Below are 8,274 nucleotides of genomic sequence, written 5' to 3'. Positions count from 1 at the left end.
TGGGTGTTTTGTTGTTGTTACTGCCTTGTTTTCATTTTAAGTTCCTTTGCACAGGGTTCTCTGACCCTTTCATTTATGCTGAAGATCTTTTCTGGATTCAAGTCAAAATTCTGCCTTCTACTGCAGATGGGTGGGAAGAGGACAGAATTGCCTGCCTATATTATTACTCATTTTTCACTTAATCAGCAAACATAAAATTGGAGGCCTACTGTGCTTCAATCAAGCTGCATGCTGGCTTCCCAAAGGGTAGAAGAAAAAGGGAGAGAAAAAAGAATTAAGTTATGGAGAAATGGGAAATGAGGTAAAATGCTTACAGATGAAAACCCAACTCCTTAAAACTGGCTAAAGGCATACCCAGTTGTAGTCCAGCTATATTAGTTATCTATCTATTGCTATGTAACAAATCACTCCAAAACATGGTAGCACAAAACAGCAAACGTTCATTATCTCATCATTCCTGTGGGTCAGAAATCCAGGTATGGTTTAGCTAGGTGGCTCTGGCTCAAGTTCTCTCACAAGGTTGGGGCTTTAGTCTCCAGTGAGGCTCAACTTGAGGAGAGTGGGCTTTCAAACTCACTCATGTGGTTGTTAAAAGCCCTCAATTCCCTGCCAGTTGTTGAACTGAGCGCCTCAGTTCCTCATTGGCTGTTGGCCAGAGGCCTCCCTCCATTCCCTGTCATATGGGCCTCACTATGGCAGCTGGCTCCCCTCAGAGCAAGCAAATAGGAGAGAACATGGAAATCATGGTCTTTTTGTAACCTAATCTCAGAAGTGACATCTCATCTCTTTTGCCATATTCTATGTGCTGGAAATGAGTCACTGGGACAAGTCCACATGCAAAGGATGAGCATGACACAAGGGTATAAATACCAGAAGATAAATATCATGAGGCCATTTAAAGGCTTTCTACCACAGCAGGCTGGCATCTTCAAGTAACACAAACCATTAATGGACTCAATTCCTAACCGAAAGATTGGATGTTCAAATCCACCCAGAGGTACCAGAGAAAAAAGGGCCTGGTAATCCACTCCTGAAAAATTGACCATTTAAAACCTTATGGAACACAGGAGCGAGCAGTTGGACCTATGGGCCTGGGATCATAGTTGCAGGGGACATGAAGCTCAACTGGAAACATACTACAAAAAACACTATACCACCTCCTACTTTGGCAAGTAGTGACTGGGATCTTAAAAGCTTGCAAACAGCCATCCAGATGCAATGATGGGTCTCTCCTCATCCAGAGCAAAGAAGAATGAAGAAAACCAAAGACTCATGGAAACAATTAGTCCAAGTGACCAGTAAACCATGTGATCTTCAGCCTATACGACTATGAAACCAAAAGAACTAGATGGTGCCTGGCTATCACTGTCGACCACTCAGAGGGGATCTATGTAGGAGATCCTGGATAGAGAGGGAGAACAATGTGGAACAAAACTCAAAATCATTAAAAAAAAAAAAAAAAAGGATCAGGTTTGCTGGTCTGATAGAGCCCAGTGGAACCACTGAGACTATGGCCCCTAGCTGCACATCAGGTCTGGAATTGAACTCACTGCTATGGCTTCCAGCCAAATAAAAGACAATCATATGATCTAAAAATTTACCATTTACATTCCTTGGAGAGAACAATCATGGGAAAATAGGAGGGCTGTGTATGCACAGGGAGACAGCTCAAAGGGCAGGAGTGCATGGGAGGGAAGGACACAGGCAAGAGGTAACTATGGGAAGGAAGTGGTAGGGGAGCTGTTGCATTGTGGGAAATTTCAGTCAATGTCATGAGACAAAGTGTATGTGAGCTGCTGTATGGAAAGTGAATTTGCTTTGTAAATTTTCACCCAAATGACAATTGAAAAAAAAAAAAAGAAAGAAAGAAAGGAAGAAACATAAAACCCTATGGAACACAGTTCTACTCTGGCACAGATGGGGTTATGGGGCCACCATGAGTCAGAGATGACTCAACAGCAACTGATCAATCACACCAGCCTGTAGGTATAAAGATTTTGAAACCATTTGCTCTACTCATGCCGTCAGAATGACTAGAAATAAATTTTCTAAAATGCTCAATTTAGCAGAAGTGTCCATATGTCCTAGTCTGTCCAAGAAAATCATAGTTTAAACTTACTATTCTGGTGATGTAGTGCCTAAGGCATTTGACTGCTAACCAGAAGTTTGGAGGTTCAAAACCCCCAACCACTTCTTGGAAAGAAATTTGGGCAATCTACTTCCATAGTGTTACTGCCTTGGAAACCCAGGGAGGGGTCGCTGTGAGTCAGATCCAACTCGTCAACACTGAGTTTGGTTTGGTGAATTTTTTCTGGAGTAATTATAAATAATGCTTTCCATTTACTTTAAAAAAAAATGTCCATGTCTGAAGGATACATTATGTCAGAGTGGTTCAATAAAACTTTCAGTGATGATGGAAATGTTCTATATCTGCACTGTTCAATATCGTAGCTAGTAGCCACATGGAGCTATTGAGCATTTAAAATATATCTAGTGTGATTGAGTAACTGAATTTTTAATTTTAATTTTATTTTGATTAATTCAAATTTTAGTAACTGCATTGGAGTAGTGACTACTATATTGGACTTTTGTTATTAGTTGCCCCTGAGGTACTACCCAGGTCCCGGTATTGGACAGTGTCCTCTGAAATGAAACATCCAGTTTGATCTATTTCTGGAGCCTGTCACTTTAACTCTTTGAACATCAAATAAGAAATATCTCTTCTGGATAAAGTCAAGCTTTACAGAAGTTTTCCTTGTACCACCTATTTTCATTCTCTGTCTTGCCATTTATTCTTCAATTACTCTGGTCAGATGCTACCTTCTGCTACCTGTCCATAAAACTCCTCTTGCTAAGGTCATGGACAACCTCTGATTTGTCAGATCCAATAGATATTTTTCAATTTCATCTTTCTAACTTTCCCATTTTGCCTGCTTCTTGAAACACTTGTCTTGTAGTAGCTATGACATCAGTCTCTATTGGTTTTCCTTCTACCTCTCTGGCTGGCAATATCTCTTCTTTTTTTAGCTTTTCCTTTCCTATTTGTCCCCTAAATATAGCAATCCTAATGGATCTTGCCAATTCTAACTCCAAGATGTCTCTCAAATTGATACATGTCTTTCCATCTCTATGGTATTAAAGACAATCCAAGCTACTATCATCTCATTCCATTGTCCATCTTTTGTTCTTGTTTTGTTTGTTTTCCATTCAGCAATGATCTTTTTAAAATGCAAGTACAATCACTCAACTTCTTAAAAACCTTCAATATGGCCTACAAAGCCCCACAGGAGCTGGCCCCAGGGTCCACTAGAATCTTATCTCCCACCATTCTCCCTCTTCTTCCCCCACCTCCAGTCAAAGAGGGCCTTTTAATTGCTTAAATGCACCACATCCTCTCCTGCCCCAGGGTCTTTTTTTGGGTCTGAAATGTTGTTTCTAGACAAGGATAACTCCTCCTCTTTCCAATCAGGACTTAAGGCTTAATTAAATTTATTTTCCCAAAGTTCAGGAGACCAGAAGTCCTAATTCAACATGGGGTTCTAGGGAGAGGTCCTTCTTTTTCTTTTTTTGGCTATTTCAGCCTCTAGTAGCTACCAGCCATCTTTGGTGTTCTTGAGTTTTAGATGCCTCTGTCCTGTATGTCAGTCTTCATATGGTATCTTCTTCCTGTGTGTCTGTGCCTATTCAGCTCTTTTTATAACCCAGAGTGATTAGGTTTAGGGCCCATGCCACTCTGACACAGACTCATTAGCATAGCAAAAGAAAATTCTGTTTCCAAATAGGATCATATCCACAGGTACAGGGGCCAGGACTTCAAAACCTATTTTGGGGAGATACAATTCAATCAAGAAGCACTGGTAGCATAGTGCCTGAGGCACTTGACTGCTAACCCGAAGGCTGGCAGTTCAAACCCACCAGCCACTCCTCAGAAGGAAGGTTGGACAATCTACTTCCGTAGTGATACTGCCTCGGAAACCCAAGGAGGGGTCTCTATGAGTCGGGTCCGACTCGATGACACTTAACAACACAACAACAACAATTCAATCAATAACAACCTGTTGAAATTGATACGAGAAAAGTTAAATATTGAATGCTTGCTGCTGTCTTATCTGTGTGTTCTAAAGAAGGCCTTTCTAATCTACTATTACCTTTTTGGCAGTTCTCATGTTTGGAGAGTTGATGAAAATAAAAAGGACAAAGCCAAGGAATTCAACCTAGGTCATGGTCAGACTGTGCCCACGGTTTGGTCTCTTTAAGGCCATGCTCTCAGCTGTAAGAGAATCACCAAGCAGCTGATAAGAATAATGTACTATGTACTTGATTAGTTGGGAAATTAGTTCCTAACTCAGAATTCAAATTCATCTGTTCCTTATGGCCTCTCTAGCTATGCCATTCCATTCCAGACTGAATTACTGTCTTTTTTTTTTTTTTTAAATTAATGAACAGTTTGATTAATTCTCTTGGATATTGACCTTGCTCTTTTATATTCCCGAAGTGGGTAGCTTAAACCTAATGAAGGATAAATTGTATAGTCACAGGCTCTCTCACATCACCGCCCCTCTCTCTTGCTCCCCTCTTCTCAGTTCTCTTCTCCCCAAACACCTCAGTGCATTGCCTTTGCAAGCAGCCTTGATTCATTCTGGTCTGACCAAACCCTGGCCTCCCAGCCCAAACTCAGAAAGTGACTTAAGCTTTTGGCTTCATTGGTTCACAGGGAAAAACTAATTCTGCTATAAAAAGAAGAGTAATGGTCCATCAGTACTAGGGTATGGGAAGGAGACTATTATTTCTAGTAGTTAATGGTACTCTCAAGAGAGTCTTTGCCTTCTGTATTTTTGGCATTCTCCGATCACTCACAACCATGTGTGGTTCATGTCCCATGGCTCAATATTTCACTATCCAGAGAGCCTCTGAGCTCCTTTTCTCCTTCATCTTCCTGTCTGCAAAGGCTGACTCAAAACACTAGAAAAGTCCACTGTTTCATTGTTATAATTTCTCAGTGTTTTTGCTATAAAGAGCAAGATCTTATTTACAGATCAAACAAATCCTTCCTTCTTTTTTTATATCTTACTACTGTAAAACCATGTTTTTATAAAAATATATCCATATACATATTCATTAAATATTCCATTAATATGAAAGTATCTAGCCAGCATACATTCTCTATTATTCAATACCATTAATATGCTTACAAGTCCTAGCTTTCCTGAGACCACTGCTTTTTAGCAGAGCTCAGACTGATCGAAGTCAGTGTATGACTATGTGAACTTGTGTGGTGCAGTGAATTGCTTAATATGGCCCTTCTAGCCATCATCCTCTATTTTGTGATATATTGTAAATCCTAGTCGCTATGCTTATTCTGGGGAGCTCTGGTGGTGTAGTGCCTAAGGCATTTGACTGCTAACCTGAAGGCTGGTGGTTCAAACCCACTAGCCACTCCTCGGAAGGAAGACTGGGTAACCTACTTTCGTAGAGATACCACCTCGGAACCCAAGGAGGGGTCACTATGAGTTGGGACTGACTCAACAGCAGTGAGTTTGCTTTTTTATTTATGCCAATTTTGGGTGGGATGTAACTTGAATCCTGCCTTGCTAGAGGGTGTGACCCAAGTCACCACCTTTAGTTTCCTTGAGGGTATATATGTGAATGTTCCGGGAAAGTCCTCTCTCTTGGTTCTGGTCCTGTGTTTGTTTCTTCATCATCTCACCCCTGGACTTGAGACAGCAGCCGGTCATCTGACCTGCCAGTTTGGGTTTGCCAACCCCTGCAACCACAAAAGTGCAGAGAATCCTCCAGACCTACCCATGGCCTTGGGACTTGCCAGCCTCACAGCTTCCACCACCACATGAACCATATTCTTGGCAGTTTGTGAGTTCTGTGAGATATTACAGCAAAATACAGAACCCTAAGACAGGAGGGAGAATACTGAGGAAAAGAGGAAGGGTTGATGATAGACATGATGGAGTGACACAGCAATTTGGAAACACTGGATGTTTGGGATTTCCACCTCATAAGGACCAGCTTTGTGTGGATCCTTCTAAAAGAAATTATTCGAGCAACTTGAGGAATTCACTTACGCTTCCTAAATCTGTTTCCTCATCTATGAGATGAACATAGATTGTACGAGCTCCCTCATAGGGTTGTGTGACAGGATGGTGGTACTCAGTGAGAAAAATTACACCAGCCTCTCTTATGATTAGAGATGGAGACCTTGGAGCAGATCATCTTCTGTTTAAGTCTGACTTACAATTATGCGAATGCAGGTAAATATATCCCATTGTCCGGGACAAAATTTGTAACAAAATCTTGCAGGACTCAATCAAATTTGCTTTTTCTTGAGATGTCTGATATGAAATGTGAGTCCCTGTGGAGGGGTGAATCAGTCTGCATGAAGAGTCCAGGGTCTTCTGGGAAAGGACAATCCAAAATTCACAGTTCCCACTCACAGATATGATGTCAAGGAAACTTGTCCCGACAGTCAGCAAAGGGTGACCATGTCAGACTGGAATAGTAGTGAGTACTGGGGCACTATAGCCGAGCAAATGAGTATGAGCTAAGGAGCTCCAAGTTTGGTACCCAACATAGGTCACTCCTGTATCCTGGGAAAGGAAACAGAGAGCCAAGGTTTCCTGGCAGCAGTCGGCTAGCTCTATCTGCGGCTCCAAGGAACAATAGCAGTAAGATTCTCATTCTCACTCTGTGTCATCCTTTTCCTCTTACCCCTCCTACTCTCTGGCATTTTTAAAAGTACCAAAGAGACGTTAGTATTTCTGGTCAATTTTGAGGTAGTGGTAGACTTCTTAAGGAAAGTACAGGCATATGAACCTCAGAGATATTGCATGTTCCATCCCAGACCACCACCTCCATAAAATGAATATTGCAATCAAGTGAGTGATACGAACTTTTTGGTTTCCCAGTGCATATGATAGTTACCTTTACATTATGCTGTAGTCTATTAAGTAAGTGTACAACAGCTTTATGAAAAGTTTCGAAGTATTGTGAGAATTATAACAAGGTGACACAGACCCATGAAGTGAGCACATGCTGTCAGAAGAACAGCACTGAAAGACCTGCTCAACACAGGGCTGCCACAGACTTTCAGTTGGGAACAAAATGCAGTATCTGTGAAGCTCAAGAAGATGAAGCACCATAAAACAAGATAAACCTGTACTGGATTTTATTACAATATAAATATTATTTCTAATAGGACAGGCTCAAGAGCAACCAATATCGAAAATAAAAATGAACCTTCTGAGAAGGACATAAAACTTGCTATGGTGGAAGGTGGTGTTTGAGACTAGATTTCATGTGAGCAATGAAGGAAATAATTCAAAAATATATAAACCAAAAACCCAAACTCAGTGCCATCTAGTCAATTCTGACTCATAGTGACTCTCATTTCATTTCCAAGATGGTATATCTTTGTGGAAGTAGATTGCCCCATCTTCCTTCCAAGGAGTGGCTGGTGGGTTTGAACTGCCAAACTTCTAGTCAGCAGTTCAATGCCTTAGGCACTGCACCACCAGAGCACCTTTAAAAAATATATAGATGTGACTCTATTTATACTTCTCATCTATAGGGAAGATCATGATATTTATAATGAAAGTGTTTACACGTGAAAGAGTTTTGTAAATAATAATAATGCAATGCAAATGCAACCACTGCCGTGGAGTATGATCCAACTCACAGTGACCCCTCCTTGGGTTTCTGAGGTGGTATCACTACTCAAGTAGCTTGCCCAACCTTCCTTTAGAGGAGTGGCTGGTGAGTTTGAATCGCCAGCCTTCTGGTTAGCAGTCAAATGCCTTAGGCACTACGCCACCAGAGCTCCCATAAATAATAATACTCTACATAAAACATGAAGTTGTTTTTTGGTTATTGTTGTTGTAGGCTTTTGCCTGTAAAGTTTTTCTCAGGCTCAGTCTATTCCCAAATTGTGCCAGGCTGTCTGAAGGGTTCCCAGAGATCAACCAAGATCAAAAATACAACTGAACTTTCTAAGAAGACATAGAACTCACTATGACATAAGGTGGTATTTGAGACTAGAACTTTGGTCTAAGGAATATCATAGACAGATCAGCACTGAGTTTGCAAGGGAAAAGCTGTATCAAGGCCTTTGTTACAATTTCCCAGTTCCCATGGAAATAGCAGAAAATAGCAGAGAGGTCCCCAAATACTACTGACCCCAATATCCAGGGTCTTACTTTTGGTGGGAAGCGGCTGCCATCTCCTCCATGGACAGGAAAGAGATTCAACTTTGGAATCTGAGGATTT

The sequence above is a fragment of the Orycteropus afer genome, unplaced genomic scaffold (genome assembly GCF_000298275.1).
Source record: "Orycteropus afer afer isolate SDZICR_OR568_19922 unplaced genomic scaffold, OryAfe1.0 scaffold00002, whole genome shotgun sequence".
In the NCBI taxonomy this organism is placed as follows: domain Eukaryota; kingdom Metazoa; phylum Chordata; class Mammalia; order Tubulidentata; family Orycteropodidae; genus Orycteropus; species Orycteropus afer.
The sequence above is the reverse complement of the archived record's forward strand: the minus strand, read 5'-3'. Positions refer to the sequence as shown.